The sequence below is a fragment of the Panthera pardus genome, unplaced genomic scaffold (genome assembly GCF_024362965.1).
Source record: "Panthera pardus isolate Hobbes unplaced genomic scaffold, ASM2436296v1 HiC_scaffold_2, whole genome shotgun sequence".
NCBI lineage: Eukaryota > Metazoa > Chordata > Mammalia > Carnivora > Felidae > Panthera > Panthera pardus.
In genome coordinates this window covers 27,879,822-27,895,127 of record NW_026526765.1, presented here as the reverse complement: position 1 = coordinate 27,895,127, position 15,306 = coordinate 27,879,822, and the positions used below count along the sequence as shown (strand labels likewise).

At 36.1% G+C, this 15,306-nt stretch overlaps 1 protein-coding gene and 1 non-coding gene across 4 annotated transcripts in view; one reads left to right on the top strand and one right to left on the bottom strand.

Annotated features, from left to right (window-relative positions):
- The window catches only part of PRLR (prolactin receptor), a 157,748-nt gene that overhangs the window by 80,849 nt on the left and 61,593 nt on the right, over window positions 1–15,306 (top strand). The window lies entirely within an intron of this gene.
- TRNAQ-UUG (transfer RNA glutamine (anticodon UUG)) lies at window positions 3,782–3,866 on the bottom strand. The gene has a single exon. It is a non-coding gene; the product is annotated as a tRNA-Gln (tRNA).

The following is a 15,306-nucleotide window of genomic DNA, read 5'->3' as shown; positions in this document are numbered from 1 at the left end:
TCAGTAGTTAGTTCCTGGAAAGAATTCAGCTGCTTTCAAAAAACATATAATTTTACTCCAGAAAACCAATTGAAATTTCAGTTGCTTTGTCATTGACTCCTTTGGCAGGGGGTCTCTCTCAGATCCTACACTTTCCTGTCTACTCCAAGGAATATGAAATAAGAATGTTTTCTCTCCTTGCCTCCCAGGATATTGATTCTATTATTTTCATACACTATTGTAGTCAAAACCCTTTTTATTTCAGTATTCATCATCTATCTTCCCTTTTGCAGGCCTTAATGTCACAGCAAACCATTGGGGATGCAGCTCTAATTCTAGAAAACGCAGATGTGGCTATTTAATTAGACACTGCCATGGCAATAAACTGTGTGATAAATTAAATGGCTTTAATCCAGTTTAGAGTAATCATGCATTCATTAGTCTGACAGCCTGATTCCATTTGTTGTTGTTTTAAAACAAAATTAGGATAGCAAGGCTACAAACTGTGGATAAGTCTGGACAGAAGTCTCCTATTTTTAAAAAACAGAGCTTATAACTACATTTCAACAATGAAAGGAACGAAAACCAGCAGGAGCTCTGTTTGGGCCAGTTCGTGTTTCAGTCTTCAATTAGAAAATTGTGTTTCTAATGGGAAACCATAGGACAATCCTTACTCTCTGGTGAGAAAGAATGAAGAGGAAGAAATGAGCTCTGTGATAGACTGAAGTAATGATACTGTTTTTGTCTGGGTAGCTGTCTTCCTAAGTGACTTTGGGTGTGTAGAAAATCACTCTTAGCCTTGGTTTATCCATGCACCAAATCATACTATGGAATCTCCCACTGGAATATTCTAAATTATTAAGAACTTAGCACAAGTTCTTATTTAAAAGCAAATTATAGGAAATATAAACAATGGAAATCATTGGAGGTACACACTAAAGATAACTTCAAGATGGGTTTAAATAAATATATAGATGGTAAAATTAAAATTCAGGACTGTTAAAGCTCTTCTTGACTTTCAAAGTGTACCTCTTAAAAACAGGATAAACGGAGGGTTGATGAAGGGTGGGAGGGAGGGGAAAGTGGGTGATGGGCATGGAGGAAGGCACCTGTTGGGATGCGGACTGGGTGTTGTATGGAAACCAATTTGACAATAAATTTCATATTAAAAAAAAAGAAAGAAAAGTGGTGGAAATGGAAAAACATTACATTAAAAAAACAAAACAAAGGGTACCTATAGTGACAAGAACCTTGTGAGAAATTGTATAAGAAACTTAGTGGTCTACTGAGTTTATCCCAGTATCCTATGTGTATGCAGGCCAAAACTGGATATTTATAGGATTATTGTCATAGCTTTTCATTTGCTACAGCTAGTTATATGGCTTCCTTAGGTCTTCTAAACTAGGTCAACCAGTCAGCCCTCAGGTCTCGCATACCATATTTTGCTGAGCCAAAAGGAACAAAGGGAGATATTATCAAAAACCACAAGCAAAACTGTCAATAGATACTCTGATGATAACTTTAACTTTTAATGAAACTTCAGGTCTTTTAAGGTCACTAAGATGTAAACTAAGCTGGACAATGATTATACTAAAAGGGAAGTGACTAAGCAGCACAACATTTTGAATTCCAAGAATTTTCGTTACATCATGGTAGGTAAATATCACCAACTTCACTTATTTGGTGCTTTGGAGTCTAAAACACTGTTTGGAGACTAAAGGGCCCCGAAATTGTACTTTTCAAGTTCACCTTCTGTCATTCTAAAACTTTTGAAGTCTTACCAGTCCTTAAAAACTAAAGAAACTCTGCATGTATGCTAACTTTTTAAGGTTATGTCCTGAATCTTTAAAATTCTACATGTGTATGTACTTTTTAAATCCCCAAACATACATGCTACCTATAATTTATTTCTTTTCCATGCTTAAGTACAAATAATGGTATTTTTAAATTTGAAACTAGGAATTAATTCCATTATTTGGCATATTAAGTTCCTTTAAAATGTTAAAGAATTTTCTTTTTAAAAATCAAGGTTTGAACTAAAAACCAAGGCTTCTAAAATCTCTCCCTTCTACGAGAGAAGGAAAGGAACTAGTATTTGGGGGGCATGTATTATTCCCCACAGCAACCCCATCAGGTAAATGTTACTATTCTTCTCTTACACATGAAAAACCCAACTTCCTAAAAATTAAAGTTTGTCCAAACTGACACGAGCGATCAGCAGTGAAGGTGAACTTCCACTCCAAGTCTGTCCAGCATCCAAGCCCATGCACTGTCTCCCGTCCTCACCCCTTCTCAGTTCACATGATATTTGGCAGTAGACAATCACTATCTACCCCACTTAACATTAAGCATTTCTTTTTTTCTTTTTTCGTCAAGAGGCTAGAGCCAAGCCCTCTACTCCCTTTACTGACATCATAAAGTTTCACTAATTCCTAACAAACATACAAACATACCAACAACAAAAACCCACGCCCTGGAAATTCAGCCCAAATTGAATGGCTAGAATATTATTAGTTTGTATAGGATAGTTGATCCACATCCAAACATTGATAACACAAAGTGAAGTTGAAATTAAAGCGATTTTCTAAATAATTAAGGTCAAAATAACTGCTATTAAGGAAAAAGACAATTTCACATATTTAAGACAGTGAGTTATAAAATTTTCCAACTAAAGTGGTGCTATATACTTAGAGAATTTAGTCAAAACACCTTTCCAAGTTTATTCCTTTAAAAATGAGTGGAAAAACAAAATCTATGATTGATTCTCTGTTGTTTACTGATCTGTGTTGTAAACATAAAATATATTTGACGTATTTTTCTCATAAAGTTTTATTTTTTAGTATCATGTTTTTTTTGTTTTTTTTTTAATTTTTATTTTAATTCCAGTTAGTTAACATACCGTGTTATGTTAGTTTCAAGTGTGTTATTCAACACTTCCATACATCACCCTGCGCTCACCACAAGTTCACTCCTTAATCCCCAGGACCTGTTTCACCCATCTCCCCATCCACCTCCCCTCTGGTAACTATATGTTTGTTCTCAATAGTTAAGAATCTGTTTCTTGGTTTGTCTTTCTCTCTCTTTTTTTTCCCTTTGCTTGTTTGTTTTGTTTCTTAAATTCCACATATGAGTGAAATCATGTGGTATTTATCTTTCTCTGATTGACTTGTTTCACTTAGGATAATACTGTCTAGTTCCATCCATATCGTTGCAAATGGCAATATTTCATTTTTTATGGGACACTTGGGCTGTTTCCATGGTTTGGCTACTGTAAATTATGCTTCTATAAACATTGGGGTGCATGTATCCTTTTGAATTAGTATCTTTGTATTCTTCGGATAAATACCTAGTAGTGCCATTGTAGATTGTAAAGTAGTTCTATTTTTAACTTTATGAGGAACCCTCATACTATTTTCCCAAGTGGCTGCATCAGTTTGCATTCCCACCAACAGTACAGGAGGGTTCTTCTCACTCCACATCCTTGTCAATACCTGTTGTGTCTTATGTTATTGATTTTAGCCATTCAGACAGTACGAGTTGATACCTCATTGTAGTTTTGATTTGTACTGTCCTGATGATGAGTTATGTTGAGCATCTTTTCATGTATCTGTTGGCCATCTGTATGTCTTCTTTGGAAAAATGTCTATTCATGTCTTCTGCCCAGTGTTAATTATATTATTCATTTTGGGTGTTGAGGGTTTTTTTTTTAATGTTTATTTATTTTTGAGACAGAGCATGAGCAGGGGAGGGGCAGAGAGAGGGAGACAGAGAATTTGAAACAGGCTCTGCACTGTCAGCGCAAAGCCTGACATGGGGCTTGAACCCATGACCTGTGAGATCATGACATGAGCCAAAGTCAGACACTCAACCAACTGAGCCACCCAGGCGCCCCTGGTGTTGAGTTTTATAAGTTCTTTATATATTTTGGATACTAACCATTTGTCAGATATATCATTTGCAAATATCTTCTCCCAATCCACAGGTTACCTTTTAGCTTTGTTGTTTGTTTCCTTTGCTGTGTGGAAGTTTTTCGTTTTGAGGAAGTCCCAATAGTTTATTTTTGCTTTTGCTTCCATTGCCTCAGGAGACATATCTAGAAAGAAGTTGCTGCGGCCAATGTCAAAGAGGTTACTGCCTATGTTCTCCTCTAAGATTTTTATGGTTTCAGGTCTCACATTTAGGTCTTTAATCCATTTTGAATTTATTTTTTGTTTGGTATAAGAAGGTGGTCCAGTTTCATTCTTTTGCATATTGCTGTCCAGTTTTCCCAATACCGTTTGTTGAAGAGATTGTCTTTTTCCCATTGGATAGCCTTTACTGCTTTGTCAAAGAATAATTGACCATATAGTTGTGGGTTCATTTCTGGGTTTTCTATTCTGTTCTATTGATCTATATGTCTATTTTCATGTTGGTATCATACTGTTTTGATCACTATAACTTTATAATATAACTTGAAGTCCAGAATTGTGATGCCTCAAGCTTTGCTTTTCTTTTTCAAAATTACTTTGGCTACCTAGGGTCTTTCGTGGTTCCATACAAATTTTAGGATTGTTTGTTCTAGGTCTGTGAAAAATGCTGTTGGCATTTTGATAGGGATTTCATTAAAGGTTTAGATTGTTTGGGGTAGTGTAGACATTTTAACAATATTTGTTCTCCCAATCCATGAGCATGGAATATATTTCCATTCCTTGGAATCATCTTCAGTTTCTTTCATCAGCTTTTTACAGTGTCAAGAGTACAGGTCTTCCACCTCTTTGGTTAGGTTTATTCCTAGGTATCTTACTGTTTGTGGTGCAATTGTAAATGGGATTGATTCCTTAATTTCTCTTCCTGATGCTTCATTATTGGTTTATAGAAATGCAACAGATTTCTGTACATTAATTTTGTATCCTGCGACTTTACTGAATTCATGTATCAGTTCTAGTAGTTTTTTTGTGTGGAGTCTTTTGGGTTTTCTATATATAGTATTGTGCCATCTGCAAACAGTGAAAGTTTTACTTCTTCCTTGCCTATTTGGATACCTTTTGTTTCTTTTTGTTGTCTGACTGTTGTGGCCAGGACTCCCAGTGCTATGTTAAATAACAGTGGTGAGAGTAGACATCTCTGTCTTGTTCCTGACCGTAAAGGAAAGCTCTCACTTTCCCCCCCCATTAACAATGATATTAGCTGTGGGTTTTTCATATATGTCCTTTATTATGTTGAGATATGTTCCCTCTAAACGTACTTTGTTGAGGGTTTTCATCATGAATGGATTTTGTATTTTGTCAAATGCTTTTCCTGCATTTTTTGAAATAATCATATGGTTTTTATCCTTTCTTCTATATTAATGTGGTATATTGCATTGACTGATTTGAGAATATTGAACCACTCTTGCAACCCATGTATAAATCCCAGTTTATTGTGGTGAATATTCTCTTAATGTATTGTTGAACTAGGTTTGCCAGGATTTTGTTGAGAATTTTTGCATCCATATTCATCAGGGATATTGGTGTGTAGTTCTCTTTTTTAGTGGAGTCTTTATCTGATTTTGGTATCAGGGTAATGCTGGCCTGATAGAATGAATTTGAAAGTTTTCCTTCCTTTTCTATTTTTTGGAATACACTGAGAAGAATAGGTATCAACCCTTCTTTAAATGTTTAGTAGAACATGCCTCTGAAGTCATTTAGCTGTGGACTTCTGTTTTGATTACTGATTCCATTTCTTTTCTGACTATCAGTCTGTTCAAGTTTTCTATTTCTTCTTGTTTCAGTTTTGATTTCCTGGTTAACTCATTCATTGTTTAGTAGCATGTTGTTTAACTTCCATGTATTTGTGTTCTTTCCAAATTTCTTCTTGTGGTTGACTTCTAGTTTCACAGCACTGCTGTCAGAAAAGGCCCAAGGTGTAATTTCAGTCTTTTTGTATTTGTTGAGACCTGTTTTGTGACCTAACATGTGATCTATTCTGGAGAATGTTCTGTGTGCACTTGAAAAGAATATGTCTTCTGCTGTTTAAGGATGGAATATTCTGCATATATATGTTAAGTCCATCTGGTCTAGTTTGTCATTCAAAGCCATTGTTTCCTTGTTTATTTTCTATTTAGATGATCTCTCCATTGATGTAAGTGGGATGTTAAAGTCCCCTACTATTTTTGTGTTATTATCAATTAGTTCCTTTATGTTGGTTATTAATTGTTTCATATATTTGGGTGCTCTCATGTTGAGTGCATAAATATTTACCATTATTATATCTTCTTGTTGGATTGTCCCCTTTATGATTATATAATGCCATTCTTTGTCTCTTTTTATGGTCTTTGTTTTAAAGTCTATTAGTATAGTTGACACACAATGTAACGTTACTTTCAGGTATACAACATAGTGATTCAATATCTCTATACGTTATGCTGTGTTCACCACAAGCGTAGCCACCATCTATCCCCATACATTACTATTCCAATATCATTGACTATATTCCTTATGTGCTTTTGATTCCCATGTCTGTTTTTTTTTTCTTTTGGGGAGTTACAATATGTTTCTCCATCTTTTTTTAGGGAAGTCAGTAGTGCTTTGAATGACTTCTGTGCTCTGATTCTTCTAAATTCTTGTTTAAGTTTGCCTCTCTGATTTGAAATTTATCCTTTATTACTGGCCCTGATTTTTACAAAAGCATTTTCCCCCAACTAACCCTGAATAATCCTACAATCACAGCTTTTAGCTATCATGAGTCCCATTACCATTCAGCCTCAATTAATCACTGTCTCCCAAGACATAGATTCTGATTGTTGGCATCTACTTTGAGTGAAAAATGGTTGAAATGTTTTCTCCATTTCATTTCAACACAAGAAAGAACTCTGCTTTTTAAAATTGTGCTTTAATAATTCCTGAAATCAGAAAGATAACAGACCTCCATGAACCTGAGAAAGCATTTCATGCTTCCAGAAATGAGGAAAGAAGTGAAGCAATGGTGTTACTTAGGCACAGTTGGAGGAAGTGCCACTAGAGCAAGGAGTAAATCTCAGAGAAAGTGAGTGATGCAGGAACTGGCAGCAGAAAAGTGGGTCTCCTGGGAGCAGGAGCATTTGTAAGCCTTTCCCAGTTATGGCTGTGCTTTCTAGCTAGGTTAATATAAGGAATTGTGAAACTAAACTATATGATGAATCAGTGATGTATAGTGAAACAAACGGGACTGACTTTTAATAGCTTGACAGATGGGGTACTGTTGGAAGGAGGGGCTGGCCTCACTATCCTACTCTTCTCTCCAACATCATTCTCACTTTGAGTCCCCAGAAGTTTAGAGATAGGAGTAGTGTGTGTGTGTGTGTGTGTGTGTGTGTGTGTGTGGTGGTGGTGGTGGTGATTGGAGGTTCTTTCCTATTCCCAGGCCATTAGATAGCTCCACTTCCCTCTTCTTTTTTTCTTCTTCAACTCCTTTCCAAAAGAGTAAAAGAAGCCTTGCCTTAGACAGGTTTAGAGAGACTAAATAAGTCCATGACCTAGATGTGCAAACAAAGCTGACTTGATTACCTGGTTAATTAAACAGTTGCTGTGTCAGAAGCACCACTCTCAGAGAAGCTCTGGGGTTGCCTTTCATCACTTTAAGCTTATATATTCTGAGGTCTCCATCCTTCCCAGCAAAGAGGAGAATCAAATGTCCACATTCCTAAACCACTAACAGCATGTGCAGTGCCCCACCCTGAACATGTGTGCCTGCCTTCATATTCTCAGGATGAGTTGCAATGATGGCACAGACATGGGGAAGACGTTGAGGTGTTCCCCACCCTTGAATCAGGAAATAAGCTTGCCAACCATATACTGAATAAAGTGGTGCTTAAGAAAGTCCTCTATTAAAGTGTTTCTTCTTGGGAATGTAAGGGCCTTTATGGGAGAACTTAATCTTTGATGTAATAAAACAATGTACAGATAGAAAGAAATAACAAAGATTAGAGTATAAATAAATGAAATAGAAAATATAAAAACAATATAAAAAATTTAATGAAACTAAGAATTGGTTTTTGCAAAAGATAAACAAACTTGACAAACCCATACATAGACTAATTAAGAAATAAAGAAAGACTCAAATAAATAAAATAAGGAGACATTACAAGTGATACCATAGAAATACAAAGGATCGTAAGAGACTACTATGAACAATTATACACCAAACTACTGGATAATCTAGAAGAAATTGATAAATTCCTAAAACAATACAATCTACCAAGACTGTATTATGAAGAAATATAAAGACTAAATATACATATAACTAGCATGGACATTGAGTCAGTAATCAAAAACTACCAAATAAAGAAAAGTCCCAGACCAGATGGCTTCATTGGTGAATTCTACCAAACATTTAAAGAATTAATTCTAATTCTCACATTCCTTTAAAACATTAAAGAGAAGAGAACACTTGCACACTCATGTTATAAGGCCAGCATTACCATGATACCAAAGCCACCTAAAGACACTACAAGAAAAAAACACTTCAGGTCAACATCCCTGATGAGTGCAGATGTAAAAATCTTCAACAAAATACTAGCAAACTGGGGCACCTGGGTGGCTCAGTCGGTTAAGTGTCTGACTTCGGCTCAGGTGATGATCTCGTGGTTTGTGAGTTTGAGTCCCATGTCAGCTCTGCACTGACACCTCGGAGCCTGGAGCCTGCTTCAGATTCCATGTCTCCTTCTCTGTCTGCCCCTTCCCTGCTTGTGTTCTCTCTCTCTTAAAAATAAATAAATAAATAAACATTAAAAAAAATACTAGCAAACTAAATCCAATAACACATTAAAAGGGTCATACACCATGATGAAGTGGGATTTATCACTGGAATGCAAAGATGGCTCAATATATGCAAATCAGCTAATGTGATGTATCACATTAACAGAATAAAGGATAAAAATCACATGATTATCTCAATACATGCAGAAAAAGCATTTGACAAAATTCAACATCCTCTCATATTAAAAACTCTGAACAAACTAAGAAGGAAATACCTCAACATAATAAAAGCTATATATGAAAAACCCATAGCTAACATCATATTCTATAGTAAAGAAAAAAAAAGCTTTAATACCCGGAAAAAGGCAAGGATGCCTACTCTCACCACTTCTATCCAACATAGTACTAGAAGTCCTAGACAAAACAGTTAGGCAAGGAGAAGTAGTAAAAGGCATCCAAATTGGAAAGAAAAAAGTAAAAATGTCCCTGTTTGTGAATGACATGATCTTACATATAGGAAACCCTAAAGACTCAAAAAAAAAAAAATACTGTTAGAACTAACAAATGAATTCAGTACAATTGCAAGGTACAAAATAAACATACAAAAATCAGTTGCATTTCTATATAGAAACAGCAAACTATCTGAAAAGGAAGTTAGGAAAATAATGTCATTTACAATAGCACCAAAAAGAATAAAATACTTAGGGATAAACTTAACCAAGGAGGTGAAAGACTTGTATACTGAAAACTACAAAACATGGATGAAAGAAATCAAAGAACTCACAAAAAAATGGAAAGACATCCCATTTTCATGGAAGAGAAGATTTAATATTGTTAAATTTTCATACTGCCAAAGGCAATCTACAAATTCAATGCAATCCCTGTTAAAATTCCAATAGCATTTTTCAGAGAAATAGAAAAAAAGTTCTAAATTCCTATGGAACCACAAAAGACCATGAATAGTGAAATCAATATTGATAAAGAATTCTGAACAAAACTGAAGGCCTTACACTTCCTGATTTCAAAATATATTACAAAGCTTACAGTAATCAAAGCTGGTATGATGCTGGCATAAAGAGACATATTGGCCATATAACTGAATAGAGAAACCAGAAATAAATCCAAGTATATAGAGTCAACCAATCTTCAAAAAGGGCTCTAAGAATATACAATGGGAAAAAGAGTTCCTTCAACAAATGGCCCTGGGACAACTGGATATCCACATATGAAAGAATGAAATTGGACCCATATCTTACAACAAACACAAAATTCAACTCAAAATGGTTTACGCTTAAATGTAAGACCTGAAACTATAAAACTAGAAGAACACAAATGAAAAGCTTCATGACATGGGTCTTGTCAGTGATTCCACGGATGTGACACCAAAAGCACGGGTAACAAAATCAAAATAAACAAGTGATACTACATCAAATTAAACACTTCTGCACAGCAAAAGAAACAATAAGCATAATGAAAGAGCAAAAGAGCAACTTATGGAATGGGAGAAAATATTTGTAAACCATATACAGTAAAACTTTGGATTGCAAGTAACTTGTTCTGCAAGTGTTCTGCAAGATGAGCAAGCATTTCTAATACATTTATTTATTCATTTTTATTTAAATCCAAGTTAGTTAACATATGGTGTAATAATGATTTCAGGAATAGAATTTAGTGATTCATCACTTACTTATAACACCCAGTGTTCATCCCAACAAGTGTCCTCCTTAATGCCCCTTGCCCATTTAGCCCATTCCTCCACCCAAAACCCCTCCAGCAACCCTTAGTTTGTTCTCTATATTTAAGAGTATCTTATGGTTTGTCTCCTTCTGTTTTTATCTTATTTTCCCTTCCCTTCCCTTCCCCTATGTTCATCTATTTTGTTTCTTAACTTCCACATGAGTGAAGTCATATGAAATTTGTCTTTGACTGACTTATTTCACTTAGCATAGTACACTGTTGTTCCATCCACATTGTAGCAAATGGCAAGATTTCATTCTTTTTGATCACTGAGTAATATTCCATTATATATATGTACCACATCTTCTTTATCCATTCATTAGTCAATGGACATTTGGGCTCTTTCTATAATTTATCTATTGTTGATGGTGCTGCTATAAACATTAGGATGTATGTGCCCCTTTGAATCAGCTTTTTTTGTATCCTTTAGATAAATACCTACTAGTGCAATTACCAAGTTATAGGGTAGCTCTATTTTTAATTTTTTGAGGAAACCCCATACTGTTTTCCAGAGTGGTTGCACCAGTTTGCATTCCCACAAGCAGTGCAAAAGTGTTCCTTTTTCTCTGCATCCTCGCCAACATCTGTCATTTCTTGAGTTGTTAATGTTATCCATTCTAACAGGCATGAGGTGGTCTCTCATTATGTTTTGATTTGTATTTCCCTGATGATGAGAGATATTGAGCATCTTTTCATGTGTCTGTTAGCCATCTGGATGTCTTCTTTGAAAAACTTTCTATTCATGTCTTTTGCCTACTTCTTCACTGGATTACTTGTTTTTTGGGTGTTGAGTTTGGTAAGTTCTTTATAGATTTTGGATATTAATCCTGTATCGGACATGTCATTTGCAAATGTCTTCTCCCATTCCTTCAGTCGCCTTTTAGTTTTGTTGATTGTTTCTTTCGCAGTGCAGAAGCTTTTTATCTTGATGAGGTCCCAATAGTTTATTTTTGCTTTTGTTTCTCTTGCCTCCAGAGACATGTCTAGTCAGAAGTTGCTGCGGTTGAGGTCAAGGACATTGTTTGCCTATTTTCTCCTCTAGGATTTTGATGGCTTCCTGTCTTATGTTTATGCCGTTCATCCATTTGGAGTATAATTTTGTGTATGGTGTAAGCGAGTGGTCCAGTTTCATTCTTCTGCATATTACTTTCCAGTCTTTCCAACACCATTTGCTGAGGAGACTTGTCTTTTTTCCATTGGATATTCTTTCCTGCTTTGTGGAAGATAGTTGGCCATACATTGTGGGACTCACAGTGGTTTTACATAGTATTAAGCTTTTGTTTATTTCATTCAGTCAGCAAACATTTGTTGCGAACCTGCCAGGAGGCAAGTACTCAGCAATATTTTGGAGAGGGGTTAAGTAAGACCCCTGTCTTCAAGATGCTAATAATAGGCAAGGCAAACACATTTTCTCTGAGTTGAAATAGTGCAAAAATAATGGTGTGTACAAAGTAGAACAGACACATAAAGGAAATGATAGAAATGCTCAGAGCTCAAAAAGCCTTCTAATACAGGGTGTGCACAGAAAGACTCTTACAGGGTGCGTTTGACAAAAATGGGAAACCTCCAGAGATTCACCTACCCGAAAGTTCTAAGAACTTTGTCAAGTGGAGACTTGTTCCCTTAACCAGTAAGGAAGGCAGTAATTTACTGTGCTGTTGACATAATTTAGGTGTTGTCCACTCTTCCTGCCATGATTCCATCAAATGGAAGAGCAGATGCTAAAGAACAACATTTCTCTTCTTTTCTTTACTTTGTTTTTTTCTTTCAAAAATCACTCACAGGGCAACTGAATGCTCAAGCAATAGGTGTTAGAAAAAAAGAAGTAGTATCTCTGTGCCGTCAGAAAGAGTCTGTGCTTTGTTAACAGCATAACGTTTATGAAATCAATTTCCAGTACCTGCTGGATCAGGCTGATGTGTGAACTAGCTTTCCACGGCCCATCTTAATCATTCCTGGGTGATTTGCCAGGGCGGATATTTTATCATGAATACAAAGAGGATGAGAACTATTCTCCTAATATATTCATTACTTGCCACACCATGCTAGTAAATAATATGCATATGATAATTTGAGAGACACAGTGTTCCCATTGCTCTTTTTTTTTTATTCTTGGAACTCTGTCTTTCATAAATGCTACAAAAATCAAAGGCAAAATTACCTCAAAATTTGATTTTACATTCCTCCTACTCATCCTTGCTGGTTCTCACACAACACACATAGTACATTTTTCATGTGGCCAGTGGTTTTAGACAGAACAGCCGCTTCAATTCATACTCTTACTGTAGAATGTTCTGGAATAACTCCATGAAGACTCATTCATTTGTTGGCTTACAAATATATAGTAAGCACCTACTCTGTGCCTGGTATTATGCTAAATCTATGCTATGTTTACTAGAGCGGTGAGCAAGGTGGAAACATCTGATTCATGGGCAGTTGTTTTTTGGGGTTTTTTTCAAACTCTTCCAAAATCTGTGGCATCATATAAAGACAAAAGAGAACATGATATGAATTTTTTTAAAGCTTATTGAGAGAGACAAAGACAGCGTGATTCAGGGAGGGGCAGAGAGAGAGGGAGTGAGAGACAATCTCAAGCAGCTCTGTGCTGCGAGCACAGAGCCCGATGTGGAGTTCAAACTCACGAAACCATGAGATCATGACTTGAGTGGAAACCAAGAGTCAGATGCTTAACTGACTGAGCCTCCTAGGCGCCCTGAAATGGATATTTTAAATAGATATGGATTAATAATGAATGAGAGAACCCCAAAGCTCTTCAGAACACATTTCAGTGGACAGCCATGAGTAAATTGATAAGCTGGGAAAAGAGCATGATTGAGCCCATGGATTTGGGGAATAAAACCCCACTTATAGACTTGATTTTTTGAAAAGGGATGCATAGGTCAGTTTTCTTAGAAATAAGTGAAAATATAAGTGTGTTTTACTGAGAGTAGAGTTTAATTCATGTGTATTTAAACCATCAGTATGTTTTAGTCTTTGTGAACTTTGCTCAACCTCAGTCTTTTCATCTTCCTTAGGATATTGAACAAAATTATTTTTGTGGTACCTTACACCTCTAAAATTCTACCTTTTTAAATCCTGTCTTTTTCATAATGCTTTCCTAATCTCCATGGCTCCATGTGGAATTTCCCAATTTTGAACCTTAATATGGTAATCTGTTAGAATTGTATTACACTGTGTGCCATTGCAAACCTGACTGACAGGAGCTGAAGCAAATTAGGAGGTTTTTTTGTTTTGTTTCGTTTCACTTTGCTTTTTTTCTCAGACATTAGAGTCCAGAGGTAGGTATTTCATGGTTGATGAAGTAGCCAAACAGTGGCATCAGAAGCCAGGTACCTTTAATCTTTCTTTGTAAGCATTCATGATCCAAAGTCGGCTGTTCAATACCCAGCTTCAAGTCTGAGCTCAGACAAGAAGGGATATCAAGAAGAGCAAAACTCAAGGGCTGGGTGAATCATCTTCCTTTCAAAGAGTTTGTCTAGAAGTTCTTAGTGGCATTTGCTTAAATCTCTTTGGTCAAAATGTATCACATGGCCATCCCTAGGTGTAGGGGAAGCTGGGGAATGCTCTTGTCTTTGGTCAGGTACACTGATGCGCTAAAACAAAACAAGGGTTGTACTGGTAGGAAAGGAAGGGGAAAGGGATATTGGATAGGCAGCTTGAATCAGTTGCTGAAGGTTATTCAGATATAATATTCAAAATATTGTTAAACAGGTCTGGTATAACCACTGACCAGTCAGAACAGATTCTGGCCAGCATGCCATAGCAGTACATGATAGCTAAATAGCAACCCTCCTATTTTTCTTCTTGGAGTTACAGTCATTGCACAGTTCGCTTCCCCTCCTTCCCCATGTAATAAAGCCTAAGTCCATCCCTAACAGGACTATACTTTGCATATATTTTTTATATTCCCCAGGAAAGCAACATTTACCTAGGTAAGCATTCACTTTTGTTGAAAGGAGCTGAAGTATTCATATTATAATCCAAAAATGAGACGACCAGGCAAAGAAATGTTCAAGTTATTACCATTACATTTCCCCAGGAATGGATGACCCCCAAGAATGGTGACTACATAATCCTAAATGCCAATTTAGTACAATTGACCATAAACTGGCAGATTGATATGGGCTTTAAAGGTTATTCAAATCTCTTACGAGTATTCAAAAGTATTATTATAGACTTAAAAAAGAAAAAAAGAAAAAGCAGTTCTGCCCAAAGTGAAAAGCTACAGGCATAATAGAGGTTTAGAAGACCTTTCTCCTCATTCATTAGGTTGAATAGAATTAAAAAGGAGTCACCTCCACCGTGTTAAAGATCAAAGAGAGTCAGTCTTTTAATGAGTTACAACTGGTTCTTTCAGCCTCTAATAAACCTAATAGTGTATTATTTCTATTTTGCTCAAATCTTGAGTAACTATAATGCTCAGAGTTGGGGATGGAGAATTTTACTTCATTTCATTTTCTTATAAACTTGACATTAACTCAAAAATGCATGTCTCAATTCGTATTCTTTAAAAAAAGTTCTATTTGTAATGTTCATGGTTTTATTTTCACCAATTACATTTTTTCAAGGGCTTTTATTTTCTCTACTCATTTTCATTTTATTTTTTGAGTATTAATATCATCCATTTTTATTTTTAAATCAGTTTAAATTTGCTTTGTTAATTAGAGATAATACCGTTTTTCAAAATTAAATTACCATAGGGGCGCCTGGGTGGCTCAGTCGGTTGAGCTGCCGACTTCAGCTCAGGTCATGATCTCGCGGTCCGTGAGTTCGAGCCCCGCGTTGGGCTCTGTGCTGACAGCTCAGAGCCTGGAGCCTGTTTCGGATTCTGTGTCTCCCTCTCTCTGACCCTCCCCCATTCATGCTCTGTCTCTCT